At 38.3% G+C, this 17409-nt stretch overlaps 1 long non-coding RNA gene and 1 other non-coding gene across 2 annotated transcripts in view; one reads left to right on the top strand and one right to left on the bottom strand.

Annotated features, from left to right (window-relative positions):
* Positions 1 to 15552, top strand: part of LOC147835274 (uncharacterized) — a 35199-nt gene extending 19647 nt beyond the window's left edge. Inside the window, exon 2 of the long non-coding RNA XR_015499283.2 lies at positions 14634 to 15552. This is a non-coding gene — a long non-coding RNA (uncharacterized LOC147835274). The remainder of the gene's footprint in view (positions 1 to 14633) is intronic.
* Positions 12025 to 12501, bottom strand: LOC101885620 (uncharacterized). Its single transcript, XR_015500155.1, has 2 exons — positions 12414 to 12501; positions 12025 to 12066 (listed from the first exon to the last, which is right to left on the bottom strand). It is a non-coding gene; the product is annotated as an uncharacterized LOC101885620 (transcript).
* Positions 15553 to 17409: the final 1857 nt, after the last annotated feature.

Here is a 17409-nt window from a genome sequence, read left to right as displayed (position 1 = left end):
TTTCTTCTGTTTACAGACAGGCATCCGCTCTCTCTCTCTCACTCACGCTCTCTTGCTCGGCTGTCATCCTCTCCTGAGTCATGTCGATCGAAGAGGTAGTACGCCATCTAGCGGAAATCTCAAGAAGACAACAAGTGATAACTGAACAGCTCACCGCCAGACAAGATCGGATGGAACAACAGCTCCGCCAAGCGGCCGGTTACAGCCAGTGTCCTGAGGTGAGCGCTCACCGATTTATCACTAAACTCAGCGACCTGGACGATATTGATGCTTACCTGCACACTTTTGAGGTAATTGCTGAAAGAGAGAGATGGCCGAAGGAAAGTTGGGCGAGGATGTTGGCACCATTTTTAACTGGAGAAGCTCAACGAGCTTATTTTGCATTAGAGACACCGAAAAATGAGGACTATAAAGCATTGAAGAAGGAGATACTCGCCAGAATGGGACTCTCCAACATAAGCGCAGCACAACAATTCTCTCAGTGGTCATACAATGAAAAGCAGCCGGTACATACCCAAGCAGCTAATTTATCTCGATTGGGAAGACTATGGTTGCTGGGAGGAGATCCTACCGCAGTCCAGGTCGCTGAGAAAGTGGTTATTGAAAAGATGATGAGAGCGCTACCCAGACGGCTCCGCACACTTACCAGCATGAGGAACCCCGACTCGCTGGCCGCTTTGGTGGAGGCGGTGGAGCTGGCGGAAGCTCACGTGGCCCGGGAGACAGGGGAGAGAGCGGTCCCCAGCCCAGTCGACGAGCCGATGCCCACAGAGCCCACATCACACTCGACCCCGGCCTGGACGGCAGGGTGCGTGGTACATCGCAACGTCCCTCCCGAAGCTCCCACCCGAAGAGTATGCTTAGACGGGAAAACGCAAACGGCCACATTGGATACAGGAAGTGCCATAACCCTGGTTCATCCAAAAACATTAAAGTTCCATCAGGAAGGAAAAAGCCGAATCCCAATTACATGCGTACACGGTGGTACCCGCCACGTACCCTCCCAGAGAGTGACCGTAGCGACGAAGTCGGGCAGCTGGCGCATCGAAGTAGGAGTGGTTCCAGATCTTCCAGTACCCCTCCTTCTGGGCAGAGACTGGCCGGGGTTCGATGATCTCCTCACCCAACATCAGGCTCAATCGGCTCGTCCGAAGAAGAACAACAAAGGACGGGCTCAGCGGGACCGCCAACCAGCGCTGATGGCCACCGAGAGCGACAGAGGGGGTGAGTCATCATCGGCTAATCTGTACTATGATTTATTTCAACAGATAACCGCAGGTGGCGATTTCGGAAGGGCACAGCGTAAAGACGAAACGTTGAAACACTGCTGGCCACAAGTCAGGATCATAGACGGTAACGAACGGTTTCCCAGCCCTCACCCCCTCCCACATTTTATTGTGCAAAATGGTCTGCTGTACTGTGTCGCAGAGAGGCGGGGGGAAACGAAGACACTATTGGTCGTCCCGAGGACCAAGAGGGAGACGGTTCTGGAACTGGCACATACTCACCCGATGGCAGGACATCTAGGAGCAGCCAACACGATTAAAAGGATCAGAGATCGTTTCCACTGGCCCGGGTTGGATGGAGAAGTAAAAAGGTATTGTCAGGCATGTGACATCTGCCAAAGAACGTCTCCCCAACGACCACCCCCCAGCCCTCTGATACCATTACCCATCATCGAGGTGCCCTTCAACCGCATTGGCATGGACTTGATAGGGCCTTTGCCGAAGTCGGCCCGGGGACATGAACACATCCTTGTCATCCTCGACTACGCCACCAGATATCCAGAAGCGATCCCCCTGAGAAAAGCCACGTCATCGGCAATCGCAAAGGAGCTGTTTTTATTATGCAGCCGAGTAGGAATACCAGCGGAGATACTGACTGACCAGGGCACCCCATTCATGTCCCGGTTGATGGCAGACCTCTGCCGCCTCCTAAAGGTAAAGCAAATAAAAACATCCGTTTATCATCCGCAGACTGATGGCTTGGTGGAGCGATTTAACAAGACACTGAAGCAGATGCTCCGCAGGGTGGTGGCAGAGGATGGGCGCGACTGGGACCTCATGATCCCGTACGTGCTTTTTGGGATCAGAGAAGTTCCCCAAGCATCCACAGGTTTCACCCTTTCGAATTGCTGTTCAGCTGCCAACCACGGGGGCTATTGGACGTGGCTCGTCAAGCTTGGGAACAGGAGCCAGCCCTACAACGGTCAGTGATTGAGCACGTACGGGACATGAGAGGACGAATTGAAAAAGTCATGCCCATCGTCAAACAACACCTGACCGAAGCCCAGCGCGCCCAACAGAGATTATATAACCGGCCCGCCCAACCCAGAGAGTTCCACCCAGGGGACAAGGTAATGATCCTCATACCTACCACCACCAAGTTTTTGGCATCTTGGAAGGGGCCATACACAGTGGTAGAAAGGGTAGGGCCGGTAAACTATCGAGTCCGTCAGCCGGGACGAAGAAGAGAAGAACAACTATACCACATTAACTTGATGAAGAAATGGGTTGCAGCTCCAGGTCATCTAGTTGCCTTCTCAGAAGAAACTTCTCCCGTTGTCCATATAGGTGAACAACTATCACCGAATCAGAAGGCGGAGCTGCAAGCCTTGGTCGGTCAGTTCAGGGATGTGTTCTCAGAGAAACCGGGCCGAACCACCATCATCCAGCACGACATCATCACCCCACCTGGCACCATCGTCCGGCAGAGGCCTTATCGAGTACCAGAAGCTCGCCGGCTGGCTATCAACGAAGAGATCCAAAAGATGAGAAAATTGGGAATCATCGAACCATCTCGTAGCCCGTGGTCCAGCCCCATAGTGATGGTCCCCAAACCCGACGGCACCCTCCGCTTCTGCAACGACTTCAGGAAGCTAAACGAAATATCCAAGTTTGACGGGTACCCCATGCCTCGGGTGGACGAGCTGCTGGATCGGCTGGGTGGAGCCCGATTCATATCCACGATCGACCTCACCAAAGGCTACTGGCAATTACCACTAAGTGAAAGCGCCAAGGAGAAAACCGCCTTCTCCACTCCCGGTGGGCACTGGCAATACCGGGTTCTTCCCTTCGGGCTCCACGGGGCCCCAGCCACATTCCAGCGAATGATGGATATCCTGCTGAGGCCCCACCAGCCGTATGCAGCAGCATACCTCGACGACCTGATCGTCCACTCCGAGTCATGGGAGGAACATCTTTCCCGGTTACGGAGGGTGCTCCTTGATCTTCGTAGGGCTGGGCTCACAGCTAATCCCAAGAAATGCCACCTGGGTCTAGCAGAAGCCAGATACCTCGGATTCCACATCGATAGAGGTCTCATACAGCCACAGCAGAACAAGATCAAAGCACTACAAGAAACTCCACAACCCACCACAAAGACCCAGGTACGTGCATTTCTGGGGTTAGCGGGCTACTATAGATGTTTCATTCCTAATTTCTCATCCATAGCCAGCCCTCTGACAGACCTGACCAGAAAGGGGCAGCCGGAGAGGATACAATGGAACAGACAAGCAGATGGCGCGTTCCGAGCCCTGAAGACGGCACTTACATCCTCACCGGTACTGCACGCACCTGACTTCGGCTGCCCCTTCATTCTACAGACAGACGCTTCCGACTCGGGCCTGGGCGCGGTCCTCTCCCAGGTCCACGGCGATGAAGAACACCCCATCATGTACGTGAGTCGGAAGCTTACCCCTGCAGAGACCCGGTACACCACAGTGGAAAAAGAGGCCCTGGCGATCAAGTGGGCAATCCTGGAGCTCAGGTATTATCTCCTTGGCAGAAAATTTACCCTGGTGACCGACCACGCTCCCCTACAGTGGATGCCCACAGCGAAAAATAACAACGCTCGAGTCACCAGATGGTTCCTGTCGCTCCAGGATTATAACTTCACAGTACAACATCGAGCCGGGGCCTTCCACGGAAACGCCGACGGACTCTCAAGGCTCTGGTCAGGATAGGCAGGTCTGTCAAGACATTCTACCCCCCCTCTCAATACTCTACCTTTCCTCCGCAGGACACCCAGGACCAGGACGACGCTAAGGGGGGGGGAATGTAACGAGCGCACACATGCCACGTCGCCCTGGTCGCTAATTCAACCCAGCTGGACCATAATCAAGCCAGGATCGCTCACAGCTGGACGGCATCACGCAGAGAGGCATATAAGCCCAACCTACGGAGAAGATGAGCTTCATTCTCTCAATGACTCCCTGTGCTAATACTTGGCTCTCTGTCTCTCCTTAGCGGACTCCAGCTCGTGACGATCCTTCACCCGACTACTCACTGTCCTTCACCTACTTCCCGGAGCACCAGAGCACCTCACCCTGAAGAAGAGCACCTTTTACACCACCTACACTTTGTAAATAAAGCACCCTCCGGGGACTTGTCTGTAAACTCATCCAACTGTGTCGCTGTTTTCCCTCTGCCTCGCTACAATATATATATATATATATATATATATATATATATATATATATATATATATATATATATAATTTTTTATTTTTGGCATTATAAGCTAAGTTTATTGTGCTGTAAGTTTTTGCTTCTACATTTTACCAACAGTAAACAGGAGCATTATTGAACAAAGAAACATACAATAAACATGGCCTTAACAATAAGTGACATAGCAAATCTACTCTAATCACTTATTCAGATAAAAAGACAAAAGTGAACCCTTCCTTTTTATTGATACAACCTTTATGCAAAAATCTCCAAAAATTAACTCTCTACACTTTTGAGCGAACTGTTAATTTTCCTGGTGTGAAGCTGATGCTGTTAAAGGGTCACGAAACACCAAAACACATTTTTTTGAGCTGTTGACAGTCGTATATGTGTCCCACACTGCTAAAAACACTATTAGGACACCTATATTTCACAAAAAAGTGTAAATTGGTTGTTTTTGCGTTATTTCAAGCAAATTCGTACTTCCTGTTTGAAACTAATTTTTGAAGCTGCGTCACGGTCATGACATAATAGCGTGTATTCCAGCGTGCAGACTGGGTGTCTGTGCCAGAGTGAGTCTTATTACGTCTTACAGTGTGTTGCATTAATGCATGAGTAAGGCTTGGTTAAAACCAATCAGCACGCTCTATTGTGCAACTTCATTAATATTCATTAGTGTCACCGAGACACAGAGACGCCACGTTGTGTTGGCAAAACAATCGTGAAGTGTTGCTTTTATAGTTTGCTGCCATTAAGTTTCGTTTTCATTTTCTCTCTGTGAGAGCTCAGCTGGATCATGTGTTTATTAACAGTCTACGCGACGCTCGACAACAATAATTTACGTGTCTAAGGAGGATTATTGTTTACCTGAGAGCTGTTCTCATCTGCAAACGCTGAAATCCGGATTCGCTTGTAACGTTAGTCTCCTCTTCATAAAGACGCGGCTCTAGTTGCTGGTGATTGTCCTGTCTCTACAGATTTGGTAAGTGAGCGACCAGTGCTCTTTGTTTATTCAGTTTGTTCGTATCGAATAAAGTTAACTATTGCACTTAGTGCAAACATAGCACTAACATAGCACCGCATTTTGTGACCGGAATAACACACGCGGCTTTCTGACGCTACCTGCTGTGTGCATTCAAGTTTCCGGGAAATGCAGAGGTTTTTTTTCTCTCATTCGCCGTGCGGTATCAAACGTTGCATGAAAAATACACGCTTAGATCAGTTCCTCGAATCAAATATCGCGTTTGTCGCGAGGGGCATGAATGAATTCCCTGAATGAAAGAGCCAAACTGCAGTTAAAGTCCAACATTCAATAATTTGGCAAATAATTCGACTACACATGTCCATGTAGGTTAAACACCATCACTTTCTCATGTGTGTGTATTTTGACTGAAACTCGCGCGTGCCCAAATAGACACTCCCACACCATCCCACTTTAGTTCCTCTGACATTCCCCCCTAAACAGAGCTACACAAGCCCACTTTTCTGACTTTTTCCAAAGTAGAGGTGTGAAAACACCCTGCTGAAACGAGGGGGTTTCATGGCCCTTTAAATTGCTCCCTGTTAGCAAAGTACAGCTCTGCAATTGCAGCAAGCTGAGCCACTGCATTTTGAGAGACACCTTCTCTCTGAAACGCTCTGGTCATGGTTGGTCCACGTCTTGTCCACTTTAAAAGCCTTTTGTAGCAATGTATGACATCACGAACAGCTAAAAAACAATTTAAAACATTAATACCTTCATGACCAAATAATTCCAATGCAACCACCTATTGTAAGCCTAATGAGCTTGTAAAATTATAGAAATAAGTATCATTAACATGCACATTTGTTTGTGTGTGTGTGTATGTGTGTGCGTGTGTGTGTGTGCGTGCGTGCGTGAAAGACAGCATGTGCTAGGGTGTGCAAGAGAGACAGCCAGTACATGTTTATGAGAGAGCATGTAAAAGTGTGTGTGTGAGAGAGAGCATGTACACGTGTCTGTGAGATGTCTATGTGTTTGTGTTGGCAACATTGTATCATTTAGTCATGCTAAAAAGTAATTCTGACTTGAATTGAGATAGAATGTAGGTGTGTGTGAGAGAGAGCATGTACAAGAGTGAGTGTGTTAGTGAGAGTGTGTACAAGTGTGTACAAGTGTGTGTGTGTGTGTGTGTGTGTGTGTGTGTGTGTGTGTGTGTGTGTGTGAGTGAGACTAGTTAGTTAGTGTTGTGCTGAAATTTGCTATGTCCTGAAAACTTGTCAGACCAAACAGTTATTTACTTTTTGGTTTTATTTATTTAATTAAAAAAGAATTATAAAGAATATTTTTTACATAATATAATCATTTTTATTTTAAATTTTATTTTAAATAATAATAGGCCCACACACACACACAGTCTAAAAATTGATTATTAAGCATGTAATACACACCCAGTCTAAAGACACATTATTAAAACATGCAAAATTACTTGAAATTTATACAAGTTTTTATGACAGATGGTGATTAAGTGGCCAAGTAAATTGTTTTTGCCTTTATCACTCCGTCTGAACTTGAAAACAAAATTATGCTTTTTAAATCGAGTTTTATAACAACTAACTACTATATAGGCTGAGTTGAAATGGATCTAAGAAACTATGTTGATGCGAGCTGATCACTTTCCATTAGGCCTACTTGAAAAAGTAACACAGTAAAATCACAAGTAACATTTGGTCAAAACTTCACACGTACCTTTTCTTTCACGGTAGTTGCATTTGGGTTGATCACGGAGAACAAATTTGCTTTCCTGTCGTTAAGGGAGCTTCATTTAGGCGGCAATCCTTTTTAAGCGCCTTTTATGTAGTTTTCCTGTAGATGACGCTTAGCTGTACATAATTTGAAGTCGAGTCTTATGGTAAAGATTAAAAACACTCATATTTTATAAAAACGAGTCATATTACATCTAGCTATATCATGTACAAATCAAAATGGTCCAGCTAACATTTAAAAAATTATTAAATAAAGTTTTTTGAATCATCGGAAATGACTATGTGATGACAGCGCTTAGGTACCCTGTGACATCGACATAAGTTAGTACCGCGAACAGTTGGGACCAATGACTTTAAAAGCCGATATAAATATAATAAAAATAATTAACTTTATGAAGATTTCTCATTAGATTAATATTATAAATTCAAACCGTAAAGAACAAAATAATTTTAAATATCTGGGCCGCCAAGTCCCGCCCATTTCCGGATTTGTCTTTTCCGCGCCAACAGAGCTTTATGCTGCATCTAAATTCATGAGTTCGTGCTGTAGCAGTTTAGGTAATGTATTTTCGCGAATGTAAATTAGTACAAATAATAGGCTTAATCAGATGTGTAGATGAGCACTTTTTTAAGATCACTCTGAGACAGTTTATATTAGTGAAACAAGCCACGTCTAAAATTAATACAGTGAATGCAAAGAAAAAGACAACGAAAAGCATGAAAATGGTGACATCTTGTAAAGACGGCTAAATCTGGTAAGTATATTATATTTATTTTATCCATATCTTATTCAGAAAATAACATCAATAAAAGTAAGTTATTATTGGGCTATTATAGCATATTTGCTTCAAGTTTAACAATTATTTTAAGCACTTACAAGTTTCACCCTCTTATAGTACTGTAAATGTTTGAAACCTTTTAAAATTGGATTTTCTTTCAATGCTTTCAACTTTTAAATTACTTTAAACCATTGTTTTATACAATATAGAAGCAGTCCTCAAACTTAAAATAAGATGACTATAAATGAGACAGATTATTTTAACTTGTCTATTTATTTGTTTGTGTGTTTGTTTGTTTGCATTGCCAAAGGTATCACATGTTTATGAATAACTTTACTACTTATTTGCAGGCAGTGCAAGAAGTCATGTAGACGAATTTGGAAAAGTGTAAGGACGAAGTCTATATTTTTCCATTCCCATGCAAGTCATTTTAGTTGGATGAAGTGTATTTACAGGCAAGTTTTCATATGATCTCTACAGCATATTTTCTATGATCTCTAGTAGCCTGTTCTCTAGTATTCTACATATAAATTTTTTTCATTCAGTTTTTTTACTGTAATATAACATTGCATTATTTAGATTTCACAAGGTCTCCATATGCGACAAGTGGATATGATGTTACCATTGTGTGTATATACATAACATAAATATGTATACTGTTGATGTCAGAATTATTGGCCCCCCTGTGAATTTTTTTTTTCTTTTTGAAATATTAAAGGAGCAAGGACATTTTCACAGTATATCTGATATTTTTTTTCTTCTGGAGAAAGTCTTATTTATTTTATTTCCACTAGAATAAAAGCAGTTATTATTGTTTTAAAATACAGTTTATTGGCAAAATTATTAGCCCCTTTAAGCTATATATGTATTTTTTTTTTTGATAGTCTACAGAACAAACCATCATTATACAATAGCTTGCCTAATTGCCCTAACCTGCCTAGTTAACCCAATTTACCTAATTAAGCCTTTAAATGTCACTTTAAGCTGTAAGAAGAGTCTTGAAAAATATCTAGTAAATTATTATTTATGTCATCATTGCAAAGATAAAATAAATCAGTTATTAAAAATAAGTTATTAAAACTATTATGTCTAGAAATGTGTTGATAAAATATTCTCTCTGTTAAACAGAAATTGGTGAAAAAAAATAAGCGGGGCTAATATTTCTGACTTTAACCGTGTATATAGGTGACGCAGTGGGTAGCATGTTCACCTCACAGCAAGAAGGGGGTTGGTTCGAGCCTCGGCTGAGTCAGTTGGCATATCTGTGTGGAGTTTGCATGCTTTCCTCGTGTTTGCGTGGGTTTCTTTCGGGTGCTCCTGTTTCCTCCACAAGTCTAAAGACATGTGGTACAGGTGAATTGGCTATGCTAAAATTGACTGTAGTGTATGAGTGTGAATGGGTGTTTCCCAGTGATGGGTTGTGGCTGGAAGGGCATCCGCTGCGTAAAACATATGCTGGATAAGTTGGCGGTTCATTCCACTGTGGCGACCCCAGATTAATAAAGGGACTAAGTCGAAAAAAATGAATGAATGAATCAATATATATATATATATATATATATATATATATATATTTACATATATTTTAGTTACATAAGTGGATAATAACAATGGAATGACACAAGGAGAAAGTACTGAACTACTGAAATGTATTTGATACTTCATATTACTGTATATTATAGTAGTAGCAGCTTAAAGATGATTAAAATTTTTGAGGCAACTGTTACTTACCCCTAATCTCATTCCAAATCTAAAAGAAATTAATTCATTCATTCATTTTCTTTTCGGCATAGTACCTTTATTAATCCGGGGTCGCCACAGCGGAATAAACCGCCAACTTATCCAGCATGTTTTTACGCAGCAGAAGCCCTTCCAGCTGCAACCCATTTTTGGTAAATTAATTAATCTTATGAACACATAAAATATTTTTGTTATGAAGTATTAGAGAAGTGCCTAAAATATACCATAGTTATTTTAAAATTTAGGATGACCAAAAGCCTTTGAGTTTGCAACTTAATGTGGGTAAGTAAATGATGAAATATCGTAATATATGTAATGTTTTTAAACATGATAACAAAATGCTTTATTTTAATGTGTAAGATAAAACTTTTATTTATAAATATTTATTAAACAGTTTGCGATTGCTAACAGCCAGTGAATACAAGTCAGAGGAATTTAAATCTGTTGCCTAGTAATTTGTACATAAACATCCCTTCTGTTTTTGTAGGGTTTAAAGTTTGATAATTAAAATTGTCATGACAAGAATGAATGAATTTGCACCATTTTACCATTGCAGTTTAACAAAATGGTGTGCTTTGAACTTAAACTTTGTGGTAAATGAGCTATAGTTTAACTACAAGAATTTAGCCAAGAGATTCTAACTAATAATGCAGCATTTTTTTAAAAGTTAATTACAGAGTGAAAAATCCCTAGACAAGTCTGAAAATTTGATTCAGGAAAAGTATGCAATTTTTTAAATGGAATTTGTGTAGTGTTTATACATGTAGATAAAAAATTTACATTGCTCCATTGCTCTAATAAATTAAATTGCCACAAGTATTTTTATAGACTCACAATATTTGACTTTATTTTAAGGCTGCATGGCTTTTGACTATTCAGAGTTTTTGAAAAGGTTTAACTTAAATTTCTTTTCTATTTTTTCAGAATGGCAGAGGGCGTTTTGGAGGTCTGTGGAAAAGGAAATGCTGGGTATTTGGAATGGTTGAAATTTTGCCTTCCCGAAAACCTGTTTTGCAGCTGGTGGACAAACGGGACAAGAAGACCCTTATACCAATCATAGCAAAACATTTCAAGAAAGGCAGCATCATTCATAGTGATGAATGGCGTGCATACTCAAGTTTTTCAGAGAGGATACCTACATCACACAGTGAACCACAGCATTAGTTTTGTTATTCCATCATCACGGGTACATACACTACACATCATTTTCCAAATGATGTTTTACCAGATTCAGGAAATATTCACAGTATGTCTAATCATATTTTTTTCTTCTGGAGAAAGTCTTATTTGTTTTATTTCGGGTAGAATAAAAGCAGTTATAATTTTTTAAATCCATTTTAAGGTCAACATTTTTAGCCCCTTTAAGCTATATATATTTTTTAGATAGTCTACAGAACAAAACATCGTTACACAATTACTTGCCTAATTACCCTAACCTGCCTAGTAACCCTAATTAACCTAGTTCAGCCTTTAACTGTCACTTTAAGCTGTATAGAAGTGTCTTGAAAAATATTTAGTCAAATATTATGTACTGTTATCATGGCAAAGATAAATAGAGTTATTAAATCTATTTTGTTAAGAAATGTGTTGATAAAATCTTCTCTCCATTAAACAGAAATATATATATATATATATATATATATATATATATATATACACACACACACACAGTTGAAGTCAGAATTATTAGCCCTACTGAATTATTAGCACCCCTGTTTATTTTTCCCCAATTTCTGTTTAATAGAGGGAAGATTGTTTCAGCACATTTCTAAGCCTAATAGTTTTAAAAACCTATTTCTAATAAATGGTTTATTTTATCTTTGCCATGATGACAGTAAATATTTTACTTGATATTTTTCAAGACACTTCTATACAGCTTAAAGTGACATTTAAAGGCTTAACCAGGTTAATAAGGTTAACTAGGCAGGTTAGGGTACTTAGGCAAGTTATTGTATAATGATGGTTTGTTCTGCAGACTATCGGAAAAATAAAATTAGCTTAAAGGGGCTAACAATTTTGTCCCAAAAATGATTTTAAAAAAATTTAAAAACTGCTATAATTCTAGACGAAATAAAACAAATAAGACTTTTTCCATGAGAAAAAATATTATCAGACATCATCATAAAAGGGGGCTAATAATTCTGACTTTATTTCAACTGTGTGCGTGTGTGTGTGTGTGTGTGTGTGTGTGTGTGTGTGTATATATATATATATATATATAAATATATATATATATATATATATATATATGTGCTGTCCTCGCTATATGTGCTGAATATAACTTTACAGCCAGATAAACTCTTCCTTGACATCAAAACTCTGAAGACGATAACTCCTTGTCCACAGGTTTATTGATATTCCAAAGAAAGGTAAAACTGAAATGCACAAAAGGCATAATCAACACTAAGCATGTTGTTGTTAAGATGTATACATTCGCAAAGAAGTACATAAATGAATGTCTTCAAGGCTTTATGTGTTTTCTCTTAAACACACATTCTCTTAAATGTAATATAATCATGTTAAACACACACACAATTCTTAAATCACTTTTTAACTATACAGAATTGCATGAACTTTCAATGAACTAGACAGAGATTACACTCACTATGTCCCTTAACCATAGTGAAGCAGACAGAAAATAATAGACTTCTAATAATAACTATATAAAAATGACCTAAAGCATCTGAAATAATAGACATTGATTAAAACAGTCAATACATACCCACGATGCTAAAACAAACACAAGATGAATGCAAACGTCACAGAATTAACTCAGGATTGTCTGACTGTGCTGCTCTGTGCAACATGCTTGCTCACTTCCTCATCAGTGCTCACATGGTATGACTCTGTTCTGAAACCTAAGATTCTTAAAGGGGCCACGTCGTAATAATGAAAAACATACATATTCACTCCAGAATAGAAAATAAGTCTACCAAACATTGTGATAACAACACAATATATATATATATATATATATATATATATATATATATATATATATATATATATATATATATATATATATATATATATATATGAGCAATATCACTCGAGTAGCAGTGCGATATGGCTGGATATCGGCACTGGTGGGAGGCGTGCGTTAGAGTCCCCACCAGTGTCGATATACAGCCATATTGCAGTGCTACGAGTGTGATATTGCGTTTATACAACAGTTTGATGGCATAATTGTGGATATAAAAAGTAAATCAAACATGGTGAGTCTTAAAAACCCTTTTGTATGAGGAACTACTTTCTTCTGCATTGGATTCAAATCATAAGCTGACAGTTAAACAGTTGAGCAAGCATCTTTTAAACTTTAGATCTGTAGTGTCTGCTTTCTGCTGGCTGTATGTGGGCGGAGTAATACACAAAGGGTAAAGAGGCTGTACGTATATATGTATATATATATAAAGAAAGAGAGAGCAAGTAAGTGCCATTTAATGTTCAGTTGTGTTTACTGAAATTTTTGACAGGAATACACTTTAAAGCAGTTGAACGAACTAATGACTCTGGTATTTATTTTTATGTTTTTGTATGTGTGGTGCTGTTGTCTTCAAATACTTGCACCAGTGTTGCTACTACCTGTCTGTTGACTATCTGCTGAACATTTACAGAATAGTAATAGTACCATGCTGTCTGTGATGTTGGCTCCTTACAGTCATTCAACAGCATTTCTTAGGTTTTTACTTCATTTTTTGATGGGCCTAGTGTGACAACAGATGAGCACATAAAGTAAACTAACTGTCTACTGAAAGTTAGGTTAAATGCAACGAATAGTTAGTTGAACACTTTTGCAAATACATGAATGAAATTTGTACCTAACCCTAACTATATTTGTTTAAAGTTCATTTTAAATTATGTTGCGTTGCTACTTATAGGCATCTGAATGTTTACTGAAGGTCTATTCATAAACTAATTAACAACTACATGCAGACAATGACAACAAAAAAATCTTGATGGTAAATGTACTGAAAACTTGTTGAAGATTTGTTGCATATCTACTAATACACTGCAATACACTACAACCTAATTTGGTAGCACGTAACTTATCAAAAGTTTAATAAATGTTGAGGACTTGTTGCTTATCTACTGATACTTTGTTGAACATCTGTTGAAGATTTGTTATATATTTACTGATACACTGTTGAACATCTAGAACCTTAATGCTGAGGATTTGTTGCTTATCTACTGATACTCTGTTGAACATTTGTTGAAGATTTGTTACATATCTACTGATACATTGTTGACCATCTAGAACCTATATTGGTAACACAACTTACCAAAAGTTTAATAAATATTTACATGTTGTAGACATTGTAATGATTGTCTAGAAACATTTAAAAGACAATCTACAGATGAGAGTAATGTAGCATGAAATTAGCTCATTTTATGAATATTAATAATCAACAATAACGGTTTATTCTTAATTATTAATATTCCGGCTTAAGCTTCAGTCAGTTTGGTCAAACAAACATATGATTGTAAATGATCATGCTCGCGCGACCGAGCGGATTCCCAGATTATGAATATTAATTATAAACAATAACGAATTATTATTAATCATTAATATTCCGGATCAATTTATTGTTAATTTGACCAAACAAACACAAGCAGAGCCGCCGCTCTTCCGAGCGGACACGGTAATCTATTCATTTAGAAAAAGGGAATTTAATTGCTACTTCTTGTGAAGTAGATTAATCATTCAAAAGTTTTAAACAACTTATAATAGCAAGGCAGGGGAATCTGTATTTCAGTGACATTTTCTCGTGAGGCAAACAATACAATTCCTTTGATTATAATGGAGTTTATTGACTAGTCAGACGTAACGAACAAACAAACGCACAAACATACATTAAACACAAAACAAAGGTAAACCACGCGGAGATATCGGGTCTATAGAACGTGTAACAGCAAAGAGAAATAGTAAAGCTAGAAAATATAGATTTTGAAGAAGATTTCTATTCTCTCAGTGTAAAGTATTTTCTAAGTGTAAAGCAGTTAATTTTCTCTTCTCAAAATGTATGTAGTGTTTGCAGCAAACATGCCAGCCTGTGTTAAAAATACAGTGATATGTCTGTGTAAGATGAGTATGCCATTGCCTGCACAGGAGCAACACTAGGAGAAGGCTGAGTGACTGATTGTGTAGAATAACTGAATATGTAAAGCATTGATTATTTATGTTAAATACTTCTATGAAGCTATATGTGTCAGAAGTTAGAATGAGTAACATATTATCAAGTGATTATGCTTTCATGACAATGTATGTAAACACTTATTCCTTTGCATAAGTTGCATCTATACTTTGCTGACATAGACCTGTAACATCTCTGCTGACATGAGCTAGTGGGCTGAGAGCCAAGAATAGCAGGACCCCTTAGACTAGAAACCTATTCAAAAATGGTCAAGAGTTAAAAAGAGACTTAGGGGTGTGTCAAATAATCCTGTATAAAAATTGTAACAAACACACTGAAACTTTAGAAGGTGCAGGAGAGACTTCAGAAGGTGCAGGAGAGACTTCAGAAGGTGTCCAGGAGAGACTTCAGAATGCTCTGGGGTCTGCTCTGCTCTTTCTCGGCTTTATTATGGAGAATAAAGTCTATTTTCTGATATTCAAAACCTCTGGTCTGATAATTTGTAATTAATTGATAAGTCAAAATTTACGACAAATGGCGCCCAACGTGGGGCTGAGAAGAGACGATCAGGTGACACTGGACATGCTGGGGCTTGGAGGAAAAACACAAATATGTGGCCACGATAAAAAACGGTAAGCAATTTTAAGCTTATACGTTTGTGTTTTTCCTAACAAGGACCTGCTTGTAACGGTAAAAAGTCACTTGAACTGTTTCTCCAGCTATAACGAACTACAAGTAAACATAAAAAAGTAAAGATATAAAAGGAAAACAATGGGGTTTTGAATACCAGAAGAAAATAACAATTTGCATGCAAATGATCTGTGTTTTCCTAAGAGGGCCTTGACGGATAGGATAAACGTTAACTAGTAACTGTTACTCATGTTTGGGAAATTTTTTAATGATGAAGAATATGCATAGAGCATTTTTAAGTTTTAAAAGGAAGTTCTTAAAGTGTGGTGACAATTAATAAGTTAAAACAGATTAATAAAGTATAGAGAGAAGCGCGCAAAGACCTCGGAGTACCCGTTCTGTTTTAATAATAATAAATATTATTATTCAGGAGGCTGGGGGAAAAAAGGCACAAATCCTGTGAAATGCTATTTTTACTGAAGAACAGTAAAGACGGGAGCAGAAGTAACAGGTCACTCAAGAGGGGTGTAGTAGAGAATTCTGTGGTTATAGCTCTAAGGTTAGAGGTTGTTCGGACAGGTCACTCAAGAGGAGTGAGATGTATTTATGTAATTGTTAGAATTTGTGTATTTGTCTGTGGTGGACTGAAGATACTGGTATGCAGAAGCTATCACCTTTGATCTAGAGAGACTAGAATAGAGGTGAGGTTCAGGTTACAGATTAGTTAGGACGAGTGAGAAGTATGAGTGTGTCTAGAAGTATGTTTGCAATAAGAGTGAGTTTAAAAGAATTATCGTTTTATATTATAATATAAAAGAAGGACTGCATATGTTGTGTGATTTAAGAACAATAAGATAGAGAGTGATGCAGTTTAGAGAAGATATTGTGATACAGAGGAGGATTAGGCCTCATAAAATTAATTGAGATCATATTGCATTTGAAAGACACAGACTGAAAAGAAGAATATATACTAGTTAAACATTTTTCTGAATAATCTCTGTGTGTTTGAAGTGTTTTTAAGTATAAACTAGGCAGAGAGGTGACTGAAATTCCTGACATGTCGACAGTCTGGAAGAAGGTCTGCTTCAGGAGTGGTAAGAATCTGTCTATTTTAAGAACAAAAGTTTCACAGGACAGATAGAAGCTAAAGAGTAAAGAAATATTATAAAGTAATGTAATAAGATAAATTAAATAAGAAAATATTAATGATAGAATAAGATTTAAAAAATAAAAAGTGTTAATAAAAATGCAACTGAAAGCTATATTAATAAATACTAAGAAATTAAAAAATTGAAGCATAGAAATAACTACATATGGATATAAATTGTTAAATTGATCAGGAAATAAATTTACTAAATCAGTATAAAAAAAAGATAAGTTAATAATTTGAGTAAATAAAGAATTAGAAGAAAAAAAACTTTAATGAATATTGATTAATTAAAGAGTTAATGATCAAATGTTTAAGGAAAATAAGCTTAAAAAAATGAATTAGGAAAAGCTAAGAGATAAAAATGCTAATTTTTGAAATGGAAAAGAAGCATAGGAAAATGGAAAAAAAAAAGGGTCCAAACATTGTTTTATAGAATAAAAAGAGAAGAGGTTTAAAAATATATATTAAACAAATAAGATAAAAATTAGAAAAAAAAAAACAGTAACATTTTGAAGAAAACAAGATTTGGCTTTAAAAGATAAAATTATGTTTAAGTGCAATAAAAAATTGTTGTGGTCTAAGTTGACTGTTGTCATCTGTTTTAAAGTCAGCTACAGGATGTCATCTGAGCCAACAGCTATTTGTAGTAAAAGCAGTGAGTTAGATGTAAAGCATAGACACTGAGGAGACATGAAAGAACAGCATAGTGAGTTCAAACATTTTATAGTTAATATTTTATGTACTTAAAATTAATTGAAAATTAAAAATTGCATTTCAGATAGGAAAAATGCTTAAAGTAAACAAAC

This window comes from Danio rerio, chromosome 9, assembly GCF_052040795.2.
Source record: "Danio rerio strain M-AB ecotype USA chromosome 9, GRCz13ab, whole genome shotgun sequence".
NCBI lineage: Eukaryota > Metazoa > Chordata > Actinopteri > Cypriniformes > Danionidae > Danio > Danio rerio.
Note: the sequence above shows the minus strand (reverse complement) of the source record. Positions and strands in the feature narration are given on the sequence as shown.